Source organism: Phasianus colchicus, chromosome 1 (genome assembly GCF_987193195.1).
Source record: "Phasianus colchicus chromosome 1, bPhaCol1.hap1.1, whole genome shotgun sequence".
NCBI lineage: Eukaryota > Metazoa > Chordata > Aves > Galliformes > Phasianidae > Phasianus > Phasianus colchicus.
The window spans coordinates 156,861,408-156,878,288 of NC_143436.1; the positions used below are offsets into that span (position 1 = coordinate 156,861,408).

A 16,881-nucleotide genomic window follows, 5' to 3' on the forward strand; every position below is an offset into this window, starting at 1 on the left:
TTGCCCTTGGGCTTTGCTGTGGTCTCTTGATGTGTGGATCATGGAGAGACATGCTGGTGAACATCTTTGCTGTCAGTGGCAGGGCTCTGGAGAGATGCCCAGAAGCTGTGAAAGTAGGAGCCCAGCCCCAGTCAGAGCTCCCTCGCACTGTTCCAGATATTTCCCAAGGACAGACATGTCCCATGACACCAAGCCAAGCGTGACCATCATGATGCTGAAATAGACAGGATTTTCCAGTGTGCTTTTTGTTCCTACTTCTGTACAAAATTTGTTACACCATTGTGAAAAATGATTATGGACGTTGCTGAAGAATGTTGTAATGCAATGTGAAGTATTCTGGAACTGAGGCACGACCTGGGCACTGCGTTATTGTTCTGAATCTGAGGAACTGTATAATCTAAGGTTGCATAAATTTTGAAGATGAGGGGTGACTGAACTTGTCCTCGGAGACCTCAGTCTAACTTTAGCATAGCAGTATAATAATAACTCTGTATTCCATATGCAATTCTGCTGATGCGATCTGTGGAGTCCTGGCTGATTAGTATCATGTATGTTTCTCAGTGCTTTGTTCACAGATGATAAGAAACTGCAGAAATCTGCTCATCCTTCTGTTTCATCATGTGACTCATATTCTTGGTTTGTACATAAAGATCTGAAAGTTGAAATTTCTGTTTGGAAGATATTTTATATCTCAGATTGATTCCAATATGCTTACATAAACATTTCACACGTGCCTGGAAGACAAGAAAAGTTACCAGTGCAATTATTATTACTTTGCTTTTTTACTTTTTGAAAGTTTGCATGGTCTTCTTTTGAGCAGTGAACTTGAGCTACTGAATTCCCCTAAATATAGTCTAAAAGTATGTGTTAATGATGGTGTGATTTTGCAGTCATGTCACACACTGTTATTTTTCTAGCATCTTTATTGCCATACCTATAGCTATTCCTCATAGGAAAATAGAATTTTAAGATAGGTTGCTCTGCTATTTTTTAGTCAAGTTTTGATTATCTTCAAGGATGAATGTTTTGTGACCTTTCTAGGTACTCTATCCACCCGTATCATAAAACTCTTCCTCATAGCTAACCAGAGTTAATTTTGCTTGCTACAGCTTGTATCCTTAGGTTCCTGCCACGTGCTTCTGTGAGGAGCCTGGCTCTGATGTTTTTGTACCCCATTAGGTAGCTGCAGGCAGCAGTAGGATCTCCTTCCCACTTTCCCTTCTCCAGGTGGAACAGTCCCAGCTCTCAGAGCCTGTCCATGTGCACCATATGCTGCAGTCCCCAAACAGATTGATGGCCTATACAGGTTGTTAACGGAGCTGGTGCCTAGAAGTCAGCCACTAGTAGGACTTGGAGTAGCTGAGGACTTGGAGTAGCTGAGGTGTTCTGAGCCCATTGATCCAGCTGGTTTCCCACCTGTGTTGCACTGCAGTAACGAGAGGTGAAGGACGGTTTATCTGACCTGCTCAATGAATCATATGTATTTCACAGGAGTAATATTTCTCTCTTGTAAATCCTGTGGATTTTTTTAGATCGTAAGTCAGAAGAATGATTTCATCCCTTCATCCTCTGGTTCCCTTGGTCTTAAGGGTTTTATTTCAATCACTCTGCCTCTGTCAACCATCTGCAGTGTTCTTGTTCAATTCACATTTTCATATATCCCCACAGACCTTCCTGCCCTGTATTTTCAGGAGAAAACCTGCACGTCTGGTAGTTACAGGTGGCAGTCCTTATTTTTGAAGGTCGTGGTATTTTGCTTCCTTTAACTAATGCTTTCTCCTGTCCTTTTCTTGTTCTACCATATGCTAATATTTCTCCTTGTTTCTCATTCTCTCTTCTTCTCAATGTTAATCCTTGCTCTTTGAGACTTGGCTTTCTGTTTTTTTATTTTCTTTCTTTTAAAATATAAAACATGAAGAAATTTTCTGTCTTTGTCATGCTGCTTCCTTGTGTGTCTCCCCAGTGGTCTGTGTGTGACTTTGGTGACAGGGCTTCCTGTCTGTGTGTGAAAGAAAACCTGCTTCTCGAGCTTGTTCTCACGGGAAGGAATCACTACAAATGGCAAAGCTGGGGCACTGGACTGTGAGAGCTTTTCAAGCAAAAATTAATGAATATACCCTTTTCAAAGTAAGTCGGAATGGACAGTCACAAAATAGCAGTCAGATGCTGGACTTACCTGCCTATTCTGTGAGTAGAGTCTTGTGTAGAAGTATTAGACTTACGTGAAAACACGTGCTCAGCAGAACACATTTAAAGCACAGTTTACCATTTGCTGTATCTTGCAGTCATTTAGTCTTTTCAGAGCAAGGCTGGATATAACCCCAGCTTTATACTCTAGGGATCGATTGTGTCTTGCATGGTTGCAGTAAGCAGTAAGTTAATACTCCCCTGTTTTCATTTCTGAGTAGCAGAGGAAATACAAATGCAATAGAGAGAGTTACATTAAATATGTATTCATTGCCCTTCTCTAATTTTCAGTAGTATTTTGATTCTTCTTGCTCTCTTCCTGCTATTACCTTTCCATTACTGTTAGCCTCCCCTTGTTTTTCATAAGTATGTATTGATGTTTCTTCCCACTTTTAAAAGCAGTGTGCTATGTGACTATAAAACATAAGGGAAGATAATTAAAAGATATGTAATTTCTAATGGCTTTATTAATCTTGTTTTTAGGCAGTACATCCCCATAGCACAGTCCAGAAATGAAGCACTCTGTCTGACAGTTGCTCATTACAGTACATCTACAGATCCAGGAACCTTAATAGCTAAAAACTATTTTATGATCGAATTATAACATGAAAAAAATAGTTTGCAAAGCTTTCTGTGTGGAATATAATAAAACCTAAGTATTACTTGTGATGGCTTTCTGAGTGTGACTAAGCTGGTGTAACCAAATCCCAAGAGATCAGAGGCATTTAGAAGTATCTGTACATAGAAATAACACCTTTGATATGTGGTTACTTTGAGAGCATCTGCATTTCTGCGTGTCCTTTTGCTGTACTACAAAGATTTTTATTTTAATAGTGAAAACAGTGTTATTTTGAGTGTATGCACAACTGTTTGTTGCTACTATATAGCTGTTAGATGCTGCAGATTTACACTATATCTTTACATGTCTTGAGTTGAGATGTATTGAAATTGTGGGGGGAAAAAAGAAAGCAAAAACCTACCATCACCACCAAAAAACCAAGTGCTGACTTCTGTATTCAGTAGGGATCACCACCAATTAGATCATCAGCTCCAAGGACCTTTGCAATGACCTAGATGTGCCATTATCACAGAGTTCAGCAGTATCCAGAAACTTAATCTGACTGGGATTAGCACCAGACTCGCCTCTCTCAGAAAATAGATTTAGCTGGGGAACATGGACTTCTGCATAAAGGAGCTGTCTTTTGCTGGTTGTGTTGTTCTGGGGGGACCATGTGTCAGAAAGCTCGTGTTCAAAATCAATTTCGAGAAACTGGTGAAGTGATTGCTATTGTGGTTGTATGTATATATATTTGGTGTTTATAATACTATCATGTTGTTTACTGTGGTACTGAGGAATGAAAATATATTTTTCTTATGTTCCCTCTTGCTCCTGATAGCTACAACTTTGTAGCAACAACACCTGTTGGAGAGTTTGACGAGGTGATCTCCAGAGGTCCCTTTCAACCCCTATGCTTCTGCGATATTGCTTTTTGTCTTTATTTTTATCTTTATAACACTGCAGACATAATCTGTCAAATATAATCTGCAGAACAGTCGCAAAAGGCATACAAGTAATTGGAATTAATCACAGTCGGTGTGGAGTAAAGCCCTAATTTTCATTTAAAAGTGTTTACTTTATAGATAGATGTCAATAGGAATAATTGAAGTAAATGCCACAACTCTTGAAAAAACTCTCAGCCCATGAACACTGACTGTTTTTGATAGAATCATAGAATGGCCTGGGTTGAAAAGGACCACAGTGATCACCTAGTTTCAAACCCCCTGCTATGTGCAGGGTCGCCAACCACCAGACCAGGCCTGGCCTGGAATGCCTCCAGGGATGGGGCATCCACAACCTCTCTGGGCAACCTGTTCCAGTGTGTCACCACCCTCTGAGTGAAAAACTTCCTCCTAATTTCTATTCCTGATTGTAAGTTAAAGCAGAAATTTTGTCTCTAGACTGAGTTGGGATGAATCCGGATGCCGCAAGCTGTTCTTTTGCAGGTCTGGTGATTTGTTCTTAAAGCTTGTATATAATAGATATAATGAGGCTGTAATGATTTTGAGGTGATCACAGCAGTGGGAATTACCAGGGATAGATGAGGAAATTTCTTGAGGTTCTCAGTGGACAAGCTTTTAGAATTTCAGAGTTCTGTCTTAGTGGCTCTTCAGCTGGTGACAAAGAAGATGAAGCTTTGGAAGAAAAGAGGTGCCAGGTGATAGGGATTCTGCCTTGGCATATACCAGACCGGAGGATGGGGGGAGGGTTGATGCTTTTTTTAAATCACCCTCCTTTTGCTAAATTCTTCCAGTTTGTCAGTGCTCTATAGACTCCATGGTCTGATGCTTCTTGCCTCTGGGTAGTCGTACCTTAAGCTCCAGCTGATATTGATTGTATGCTTGAATACTGCTTGATATTACTTTAATTCAGTATTAACAGCGTTCTCTCTTACGGAGGTGGTGTTTTGCCTTGGTCTAGTTATAGGGGTGGGTGGGGAGGAGACGGACAGTGCTGACAAACCTGGCACTGCTCTTGTCTTTGTTAGTGTGCTGATCTTTGGGAAACTTCTGCAGACATGCTTCTATGAAGTTTCCCTGATACATGCTAGGGTAATGCTGTTTATGGCCTTAATAGGGTTCTAGCAAGATGTTTGTGAATGTCATTCTTGGATATTAATGCAACTGTGCTTCTGTATTTATGTAATACACTCCTTCTGAACTCATCCAGTGTAATGCTTCTTTGTGGGCTTTTTTCAAACAGTGATAAGAAATAGAACACAAAAGAATACAACGTTATTTCTTTGAGTATGTGTTGAAAAGAGGGTATTTTGTATTTGCTGACAGACTGCAGGTTAATATGTTTCCAGCTAAGCTTGTGTATTTTTAGTGGGTTTGTTAGGAAGCCAAACCTTGCTGCTATTTCATTTTGAAACGGTGCCGCCTGTTGTAATCCTGCTCAGTGTGTCAAAGCCCTTTAAACCGCTGGGCCGGGTCCAGGACATCTTCCCTATGAGAGGATGACTTACATGCTTGATACTCTAAAGATTAGGAAACTGTTGATACTTCTTGACTGCCCGACACTCGCAGTGATGCCTGCTGTGAGCAGTGGGACATGAAGGCAGGTGAATCGCTGGGCTGATCTTGTGCTGTTGTCACTCAGTCTGTTGATAAGGGAGAGGGAGATGAGACAAGTGGGCTCCCTTATACACTCGATTAGAAATTGAGCTGGAGAGCAAAATAAGCTGATAGTAATGCATCAGTGGGGCAGAGAGTAGATGTGATTTAGTGGGCAGAATGACCCGTAAAGACAGGAAACCTTCCTGTTTGACATCCCAGCTCAAGGCCTGCCCTGATGCCAAGTTCCAGTAGGCTGCAGCAGGGTGACAGCAGGCCTCTGCTGAGTACAGCTCTGGTGCAGCAGTTTGCTCTGATATGTGCGGGTTTGTGCCTGTGTACGCGTACGTCCTTGTGTCTTATGCGTGTAGTGTTCGCTTACTGCAGCTAACTCTTCAGCGATGCAGAGCAGCCTGATGCTGCACCTACACATTTTAACTTCTGCGTTGCTTCCAGTACTAACTTCAAGCACGTAGTACCCTTGTGCCTTTTTTTCCTATTTTAACTCTCAGTATATTATTTTCATTGTTTATTGATTTATATTATTTCTCCCTTGTATATTAAAATGTTTGATTTCCTGCTTCCCCCAAGGGAGACAAACGTTTTGTTTTCTAGTCAGTAATTCACTGTCTTATAAAACCAGCAAGTTATAACCTGTTTCAGATTATAAGTCTAAATTACAGTTAATTAAAATTAGATATTTTTCAATGGTCGTCTTAACAGAATGGTAATGGTGATAAGAGGATGCAACTTAATACGGGTTATCATTAGAATGATGACATTTGCCACTTGTGAGAGTGTTAGTTATTTGCAATATTCCTTATGCTTATCAGAAAGAATATTGCAGCTACCTCTGCTGTACAGCATACAGCTGTATTTGTTTGCCTCTGGACTGCTGTCTGTACTTTGACTGTGTGTGTTCTTGTTATCATAGAATCATAGAGTGGCCTTAGTTGAAAAGGACCACAATGATCACTTAGTTTCAACCCCCCTGCTATGTGAATGGTTGCCAGCCACCAGACCAGGCTGCCCAGAGCCACATCCAGCCTGGCCTTGAATGCCTCCAGGGATGGGGCATCCACAACCTCCTTGGGCAACCTGTTCCAGTGTGTCACCACTCTCTGTGTGGAAAACTTCCTCCTAATATCTAACCTAATCCTCCCCTGTCTCAGTTTAAGACCATAAGTTATTAAATGAAGTTTGCTGTTCTATCAATGCCTTTCCCATTACTTATTTTTTTTCATCATCATAGAATCATAGAATGGCCTGGGTTGAAAGGGACCACAATGATCACCTAGTTTAAAACCCCCTGCTGTGTGCAGGGTTGCCAACCACTAGATCATGCTGCCCAGAGCCACATCCATCCTTGATACTTGGGTTACTCTGAAAGTAATGCCTCCTCTGCATTTCCATGGAAAATACAATTCATATAGAGAGCACAACATTCTTTGATACAGCAAATTCTCAGCTACAAAACACTACTTTTCGGTATAGTTGCCATAGTTTGTGTTCGGAAATTCAGAAGAATCCCTCCATTCTTAACCCAAAAGATAGTGCATATTACTTCTACCCACAGAGTGCTGTATCTTAAACTCTTTGTTGGATGGGGAATTCACTTGTCACCACTCCCTGGAGTGCAATTCATCACTCGTAATGATGAGATCCAGAAAACTGTCACCTTCAGCCACATAATGGTTCAGTAGATTATTACATATTTGCATAAGATGTTCTTTCTCTTCCTGTGTGAGCACTCATGAGACTAACCTGGTGCAAACTTTGTGTTATTCCAACGTTGCAATCATCATTTCCAATGCATTGAAGCCGATATTTAGCTAAATACACAGCTTCCTGGCCATAATATGACAATTTGCACGGATGAGCTGATTGAAATGCTCTTCATTTCATGGTGTGACAGCTGTGCACAGCCATTTGGAATGTGCGTTGCCTTGCATGTCGCTGTCACCACTGCTGAAACACAGAAGTCAGTACCTCACTGAGTTCACATCCACTGTTTGGTCTCTATAAATGTTCACTACGTTTTGATCAGTGTCAAGGGATGCAATTTTTGCCATCTGTCACACAGCAACAACATGCAGTGGAATATTGGTGGGAAGTTTCAGTTCTACTGCTGTACCACCTCCATCTGCCTCTGAAGATGCCCCTGTTGAAGGCCAACATAATAATATAGGAGGCATTACTTTTGGAGCAGCTCTTTCAGCATAACCTCTTCAGTAGCACAGTGTGTGAGACACGTTCAGTTTGGCTACTATGGGAGTAGCTAGCAACTGCCACATCAACTACTAACAATGAATTCAGAGACCGAACACTTGAAAAATGGAGAAGAGAAAATATATATTTCTAGTGAATAATTAGGAATACAACTTACGATATAGAAAAACTTATTATCTTTTGTATATTAAAAATGTGAAAAACCCAACCAGCTCTGTCATCATTCATAGTTCGTGGGTGGATTACAAATTTAAGTCAGAATTTGCCTTTGTAATGGGAGTGATGCCAATCTCAGTGAAGCTCTGAGCAGCTTATTGATGGACTAACACTAGTGAATGTGTAGCCTATAAAAGGCAGAAATTCAGGGAGAAGAATAAAAGGAGAACTGTGTTGAAAAGCACAACGAGAGTAGGTGGGACGAGTTACAGAAGGGTGTTAGGTTCACAAATCTTCACTGTCTAGTTTTGGATTATAATGTTAGTTTTCTTTGAACCCACTGAAGGGTGTGAGGTGTGGTTTAAGAGTGCTGTCTCTGGAGTAGGGTGATGTGGTTACTGAACCTTGGCCCCTGAAGTTTATAGCTGGAGCTCTCAGTTGCCAGCACTGGTACTTGGGTGTAAAAGTGGGCATCTGTGAGATTGACTCAGGCACCAGAAGTCCATCCTAGCAGCAGTGAGGTGGGAAGGGGAACAGAAACACAGCAGTCAGGATGGGAGGATGTTGCTGCCTGGCTCAGTGTTATGGTGATCTGGGGCTGATGGTGGTTGAGTCTCAAGGGTGGCCTTAAGAGCCCCGAACCTGATAAAGATAGGGGAAACTTGAGGCTTGAGATCTGGAGAATGGACGTTTCTGCAGTGGGTAATGCAGAAAGCAAAGGTGATGTAACAAAGGAAATATCCAAGAGGTAAGGCCAGATGAACCAGCTCTGTGACTGAGACTGTTGATGAGGGGTCACAACTTGAAATCAGTATAATTTTAACACCAACAGATGTAGTTACTGTTTGATACTGAATTAAATTACAGAATATTTTTCAATAAGTAATGTGGTTTAGGAGCTTCCTCATAATTTCAAAACATGAGATAGGTGTGTTCCTGGAATTAAACCAGGGTTGGGTTTAGCCCCGGGTGCATCTGTAGCTGCTGCTGCCAGTTTATACTGCTTTGTGAAGCAGTTTATGTATTGTACTATGTCAGGTGTTACCTGCACATTAAAAAGTAATCAAAGGGAACTGATATAAATACAAAAGCTTTGATTGTCAAAAAATTACTGATCTTGAACCTCAGAGAATTGGTGAATGTAGTTCTTAGTCATTCCTGTTTCTTCTTCCCAAGGATGGTTTGTACTGATTACAGATTTCAGTGGTTGACCAGAAATTGTTTCATTTGTCTTTGACAGAACTGTGATGCTTAACAAGACACTGTTCAAGCAGAGCAGTGTTCATAACATCACATCTGCATTGGTTTTCTGTTACACATAGAATACTGAAAAAAATAAAAGTCCTATGCTCTTCAGCAGAAGCCTTTTCTAGTATCCATGCCTTGTATTATTATTAAATTATTAACTACTAAGTTATTATTTAGTTAGTTGTTGTACCCTCTTTTTCCTGCAAGATAATTAAGCATGATGAGCCCACTTGCTAGCTATTAGTGAGAGTGACAGGAGCATAAGTTGGGATAGATACACTTCTATGGCACGGAGTACAGAAACAGCCAATCTGACTGAGATCCAGTAAGTACAGGATGAAAACCCTTGCTTTTTACACTGAGCTTTCCTCTATGCAATATAACATTATTTCTCTGAAGCACTTTCCAGTCTGCTTTAATTAACTAAGCAATGCAATTTCCTTATCATTGTTAGCTTCTGATTTTGTAATGATTTTTTACAGTTTTATCTGTACTTCTGTTAAGTTCTGCTAGCTTTTATGTATCAGCTTGGTCTTCTTTTTCAATTAAGAGTGATTGCTGGAGTGTGTGTGATGTTACAGAATAGTGACTCAGGGCCTTGCACTACATCTTTCTCTTCTTTAGCTCCAGAGGCACGAAGAGCAGCGAATGCAGATATTGCTGTCTGTAGGTAGTTGGGATCACCCCAGTTGAAAGATGACCCTCTGCTTGTGAGAACTTCAGCCACTAAGGTTACTGTTCAGGTTGAGCCCACTCTTAAAGGGGGTTGTTGATTCCTGGTGCCTGCAGAATGCAATGGCTCCTACTGCATGTAGATGGTAATTGCTGCTGCCTCTTCTAGTTATCCCTTCCCCACTCCCCAGAATTTCTGTCTGGTTAGATGTGGAACTATCTGATACGAGGAGTGAATATACTTTTCTTTTTTTAAAAAAAAAAGGAAAGATAAGCATAACAACTGTGTCTCCTGTCAGAAATATGTGGACTGTTAAAACAAGCAGAGAAGTGATTGGGGTAGGAAGGTTGAGGAAATACATGACCTGGTATGTAGCTGGTAGAACCTGTCTCCTAACAGTACACTTTTTCATGAGATTAATCATAGCTTGCACTGAGCTCTACAGTATATTGTAAAGGTTGAACTGTTAGGACAGAGTTTCCAGTCGAAATTCTCGATGAACATTATTGGAGTCAATTTTATTCTTTTCAGTCCTCCCAAAGACATCAAGAGGATGAGTGTGATTCATTGACTTGCTTTGGGTTTCAAATTATTATTTAAAGATTTGTAGCTGCTGAATCTGCTAGTGAAGCTGTTTCAAGCTGTGGGTGCTGCTGAATGGGAATATTATATATTCAGCTGTGTGATTTCTCCTTTTTTTCTGAGCTTTTTGCCTACAGTATCTTGAGGGATAATTATTAGTAATAATGCTAGTCTGCACTTTCAGTAAAGGCCATGATGGGAGAAGAGCCATTAAAAATGATTAATGAAGACTACTGGTCAATTGATCAATTTTAGAGAGCTTACCTTCCTATTAAACCAGACACTCATCAGCCACGTTTGTATCATGCCAGCCAAATGGACTCGTAAAACTGATTAATGGCATTGCTGTTATCACATAGTGTACAGGGTTTTAGAGCCTTGATATGTGTAAAACCATCATGCTGTTTTCATGAAAAAAAAAAAAAAAAAAAAGTGGTTGGGACACTTCTAACTGAAAACAAGAAATTGTAATGAATGCAGTGAGAAAACTTGTTGGGAGCTGAGGGAAGGCAAGAATAGGAGCTGAGCACAACCACCCAATAGGTAGAGCAGCATGCATTCAGCTGTGGCTTCCTTTTCTTTTGGAAGCATAACTGAGCCTGGAAGCAAGGTGACTGGGCTTCTTTGGCATATATCGTAATTTGGAGCTCTGTAGTCGTCTTTGCTTGTTTTTCTTTGTTCATTTTTCCCAACTTTGTAGTAAATTTTGACAGTGTGTCCTCTCCTAGCTGCAGCTGTGCCAGATGGCACGTTGGGCTTTTGTCATTTGTGTTTTGGAGCAACAGAACGGGCTTGCTTGAACAGTTTGCCAGGTTCTTGCTAATTCACCTTACCATGATCAATGTGGTGAGGTGGGCCTTGTGGATGGAACTCTGAGGAGATGGCCATCTGCCATCTGCAGGGGAGTCCGTGTGGATCTTACAAACTTCTTTTGGTTATACAGAAACAAACAGCCTCTGTAGCCATCTTTTCTGCCTATGGAAATGTTTTTTTCTCTTTTAAAATGAATTTACTAGGTGCAGCTCATTCTGTTGTTGCTTATTAAGTGGTTTTGCTTAAACTAGCAAAGCATGCTTGGTACTGTGATTAGGGGGAACCATGTGCTGTTTCATGCACACTGATGATGGGTAGTGCCAATCTTTAACTTCTTTACAACTTCTTTCAGAGCGTAGAAGGAAAAGAGATGACAGGATTTATGTAAGCTGCTACATATATATTGTATTACATATATACAAGGCTGGATGTGGCTCTGGGCAGCCTGGTATAGTGGTTGGCAACCCTGCACATAGCAGGGGGTTTGAAACTATATGATCTTTGAGGTCTTTTTCAACCCAGGTTATTCTGTGATTCTATTATATTAGCAGCATTCATTTTTTTTCTTTCTGCTGTAATTTTTCCATTGTCCAGGAATTTCCTGTAAGGCAAGCTGTGAAAAAACTCCGTAATAACTTTTGAGCCATGTAAATTTAGCATTTGGCATCCTGATGCAGGATTACTGATGTTCAAATTCTCTAGCAGGTTATGTCTTGAACACATTGCTGTGTTACCAAATGGCAGGATGCTCACTGCAGCTGGAGAGTGGTTTTTGACACAAGACTGCAGCTCAGTTGTGCTTGTTCCTTTTTTGGGCTTGTGGTGAGGAGCCTTATTTGTTCAGCCACTCTGTGTGTTCAGGTAGTTGGGTGACAGCTGCCAGCATGAGAAATGTTAGGTGCACAGTACATTCAGAAAGCAACGCATTGCTGAGAAATGATGGCCTCCTCCTTAACCTCTTAATATTTCACTTACAACTGCATATGAGTGCAAGAATTGTTTATTCTTCTAATGTTCTGGGATTCAACAGCCTCTTAACAGGAAATCATAGAATCACAGAATGGCCTAGATTGAGAAGGGCCACAATGATCATCTAGTTTCATGCTCCCTGCTATGTGCAGGGTCGCCAACCACCAGACCAGGCTGCCCAGAGCCACATCCAGCCTGGCCTTGAATGGCATCAGGGATGGGGCATCCACAACCTCTCTGGCCAACCTGTTCCAGTGCATCACCACCCTCTAAATAAGGAAATAAGGAAAATCCTTGTTTTATTTTTAACTGGGTTAGGATATAAATGTAGATTATCTTGCAACTTTGAGCAGAGAGTGTGAGTACTGCCTGCACCACAAGTAGAGCCGGCTAGGTTCTGTTCTGAACATAAAGCTGGTTTCAGTAATGATACTAAACCAGAAGGGGTGGGATGGGTAATAACATTTGGTAATGCTACTTGTTATTAGCAGGAAGATATGACAACATGAAACCTGCCCAAACAATGAAATGCTTTCCTGTGCAATCTCTGTAGTCAATCCAGTCACTTCATTTAGGAGTCTGTTGGAGAGCTTTGGGATTTGTCCTCTTCCCCACCATGATGGTAAGGAAGAATCATTGGCAAGTCTTTACTCTGTTGTTCTGTGTGGGGCATGAGCTGGAGTGCAAACGAAGTGCAGAAGCACAGCTTCAACTTGAAACTGAGGCGGCACTTGCTTTGGTATTACTGTTTTGTAATTACTTTCACATGGAACAGTGATCTCAGAGAGTCATTATCATTTTTAGAGTGATACGTACAGTTACATAGTTTTGCTGAAGAAAGTCTAAAATAAGAGGATAAAATGACTTTTCTTAATTCTGTTTCTTTGAGGGTTCAGAAATGTTTTCAGAGTTTGGCTGAAAGGTCCTATGTTGTTTTGGTGATGTAATTGAGAGTGTGCTTTCTGCAGGTTCCTTAAGTCAGTTATTCACAAATCAGTAGTTTATCAATTCATCAGAATTCTGTGGCTGTGTGCACGTATTTTCATATGTCATATGTTTTATATGTATATAATCATATAAATGTGTGTGTATATATATATATATATAAAGTTGCAAATAATTCTTCTACCAAGAAAGGGCCCGCTAAGTCCTTTGACTTCATGTGTGCAGGATGGTAAATAGGATTTTAACTTTAATGTGCAGTTTGAACTGTGTGTGAGGGTAGATGGTGATCTGAGAGACCTTGTGCTGAGTGTGTGTGCTGTGTAACACAGACATTTCCTTATGTCAGCAAGCTGTCCAAAGTGATGTGTGGCTGTGTTTATCAGAACTTTATTTTATTTAGATCTAACAGAAACCAATGTCATTCTACTTAGGCTAGAGGTGCAAAGGGAATAGTGAGATTTCAGAGCTATCCATTCAATCAACAAAAAGCATGGAGGATAATCAGTGCTTTTACAGTAACGATTCAAGGGGTTACGTTGTTTTGCTGTGATTTTCTCTGCTCCCTGCAATTTACAGCACTATTGTGGATTGACCAGTGAATATTACCTAAATTCAGATGTTTGAGGACTCTGTTCCTTCTGTATATTTTAACTACTAGAGTTGTTTAACCTTCGCAATGTTTCTCATCTGCTTTGCCACACAAGAATTCTTTGTGGACATGCATACAGATTTTTTCTTTACTGAAATACACCTTTCTCAGAATAACGATTCTCTAAAATTATAGCACCAGAATTCTAGTATGTTTCTGTATATTATTTTTGTCAAACCATACCCTTGATTTGTAGGGAGGTTGAAATGCATCTGTAAGTCCCAGGAGGTCTGAGACTGATCCTTGAAGCTGTTCGATTCTAAATAGTTAATTAATGTCATATATGAGATCTTTAAAGAACAGTGTTTATGCCTCTAATAATCTACTGGAAGTGTTCATAAGCACTCCTTGGAAGTTTAGCCATTGAATAAACCTTTTAAAGGGAGGAGGAGGAGATGTGTGGCTTGCAGCCTTCTTGCCAAGGCTGTATGTTTTGTTGGTGACAGCTTCGTCCACACCTGGCCAGCTGCAAACCCACTGTTGAAATTCAACAATTTAAAACACAACAGCTTTTACAGTCAGATGGGTGAAGGGGGCAGTTTCTCCTGCTGCCAAGACCCTAGTGGAACTGAGGTAGTCCTGGTTTGTTGTAAAAGGAAAGCTGGTTTTGGAGGTGTCTCGCTGCCAGGGCTCCAACTAAAGTCAAGGCAGACACCGAGGAGGAGCTTCGTCAGCCTCCCCATCAGCATCCCTGTCGTGGTGCACCCCAGGGACTGAACTGGTGGCAGAGCTGCCGCTTCTCACTTTGAATCATGATGCATTTCAGGCAGCATGTCTCTTCTTTCTCTATGCTGGATGTCATTCTTTGTGGGAGCCTGGATAAATATTTCAGTCTGTAGGAGTTCAGGAGAGCCTAGGTATCACCTAGCAACAAGCATCCCACTCTCTGCCTCCTGCTTCTCTTTAGTTTTATTAAAATGCCAGTCAGTCTCTTTACTTTTATTAAAATACCAGAAGTTCAAAATTTAAGTTAATTTTCGGAAATATTTTTGAAATATTAGAGCAACCTGAGATATTTTTGTTACTGACACCATGTCAGAGTAACAAAGATATTGGGAGGTGCCGGTGGTCTTAGAGCAAGTAATTCAGTTTGCCTCATCTTAAGAGAAATTGTCAAAGACAAGCAAAAACTTCAGCTGAGAACAGAATAAACTTTATGTTCGCAGTTGGGTTGTCAGTGAAAAAATGCATAGAAGTGCTCTTGTGGTCCGGTTACTTGGCTCCACTTGCAGGTTGCGATGCCTGCTGATGGGACACCGGCTCACATTGCAATTTCTTCTTCTCTACAGAAAAAACAGGTGGCAAAGTATTTTGCCTAGTCTAAATTATAGCGGTGCTGAATCCAGTTTATGAAGATCTTTGGGGCCAGATCCAAGGCAAGAAATGTAGATAATTGAGTGCAGGTGTAGGTGAAATTTTGGGTAGGCAGATACAGTACAGTGATGCATTGACTTTTGTCTTCTGTCCCTTATTGCTTCTGAATGGGAAAGCCTGTTGCAGATCTGTAGCTTTACATAAATAGGAATATATTATTTGTAGATTCTGCAGAATGTTTGGTTTACAGAGTTCACAGATTTCTCTGCAAGAACCAGAAATGTAGGAAACAAAGGAGGCAAGTTGATAGGACAAGGGGGATGGTTTTAAGCTGAGACAGGGGAGGTTTAGGTTAGATATTAGGAGAAAGTTTTTCACACAAAGGGTGGTGACACACTGGAACAGGTTGCCCAAGGAGGTTGCGGATTCCCCATCCCTGGAGGCATTCAAGACCAGGCTGGATCCCAGGCTCTGGGAAGCCTGGTCTAGTGGTTGACGACCCTGCACATAGCAGAGGGATTGAAAATAGATGATCTTTGTGGTCTTTTCAACTCAGGCCAGTCTATGATTATGATAAGTATGTGGCTACTATTAGCATACAGGTAGCCATTCTCAGTACTGCATTGATGGCAACCACTTTTCTTTATGCTCTGTACACTGCTAAATGTGTACTTCCAATTATTCTTCTGCATCTGGTGATTAGGATGGCCTTTGTGAGTTTGGAAGTAGTCACTCTTAGTCTTCATGAATCTGGATGTGACTTGAGGCGTTTGAAAGGGATTATAAGGGGATTTATTGAGAGGGATTGCAAGTTCAGATTTGAGAGCTTTGAAGAATAAAAGTGCATATATTTTTTAAAGTAAAATAAATGATTCAAGACAGTGATTCAGAGGTATGGTTATATCCAAATACGGATTTTGCTTTGTAGAGAGAAAAGTTCAGCAAATTACTACTTTGTAACGTAGTTGATATTTTCTGTGTATGTGTGTGTTCTACCTTATATAAGCAAATTAGAAAAAGGAGGTGTATGACATAAGGAGTACTTATAAGGAATTTACTTAAAAATTAGTAGTACATAAAAGAGATAATGAAATGACACTTGTATGAACTTGATATTGTCTAGAAACTGAGACAAACATATAAAAACGTTCCAATTCATTAAAATACTTCTCTACAAATAAAAGTAGCTTCCATTTGTCTATGAATATCTAGCATGATTGTCCTAAAAGTCTTCCCATGTTCCTTACTCTAGCCCTCTCTGCCAAGCACTGGGGATGTTGACCAGATGAAAAAGAGTTGATTCCAAACTGGGCTTTTTAAATTTCCATTTGCTTTTTTTTCTTGACATAGGAGAAGGAATCTAATGTTCGGTGGTATGACACAGGACAGAATCAGTGCATTAGATCTGTAAGGACAGACGGCCCTGTTTTTCATGTACATTTCCATGTCATCTCATCTCAAACCAAAGCTGTACAATGCTTCTGAAAATGAGGCTGCTCGTTGAGCAGGTATTTTCAGATAGAGGTTTAACTCTCAGTACCTTTGTGATACTAAGGAGCATAGTTTAGTGGGCAATATTGGTGATAGGAGGACAGTTGGACTAGATGATCTTAGTTGTCTTTTCCAATCTTAATGATTCTGTGATTCTCTTCACCCGTAAACAGCCTAAAAAAGTCACGGTTAAGTTATTTGGCCTATATGTGTGGAATTTGTGGCCAGTGTTCATTGCCCATCACCATCAGTGCTCTTTGCCACCCTTGCTGGCCATCTCAGTTCTAGGAGGCTGATTCCTGTTCTATCGTCAAATTATGTGTTCTGTATTTTGGGTGTCCTGGATTGTGTTTTGGGCTGTGGGATGGTTGCAATGCTGGAGCTGCTTGTGCTTATCAAAGAGTCTATGAAGTAGTACTTCAATGAGCTTGGAGTGCATTAGGGAGAGAGACTGCAGTGATGTGGTGTGTGGAAGGAAATGGGAAATGGGCAATTCTTTGCTTGGTAAATC

The 16,881-nt window shown here is 40.7% G+C and overlaps 1 protein-coding gene across 7 annotated transcripts in view; it reads left to right on the top strand.

Annotated features, from left to right (window-relative positions):
- KLF12 (KLF transcription factor 12) overlaps positions 1-16,881 on the top strand; it is a 276,242-nt gene that overhangs the window by 57,763 nt on the left and 201,598 nt on the right. The gene's annotated exons all lie outside the window — the stretch shown is intronic.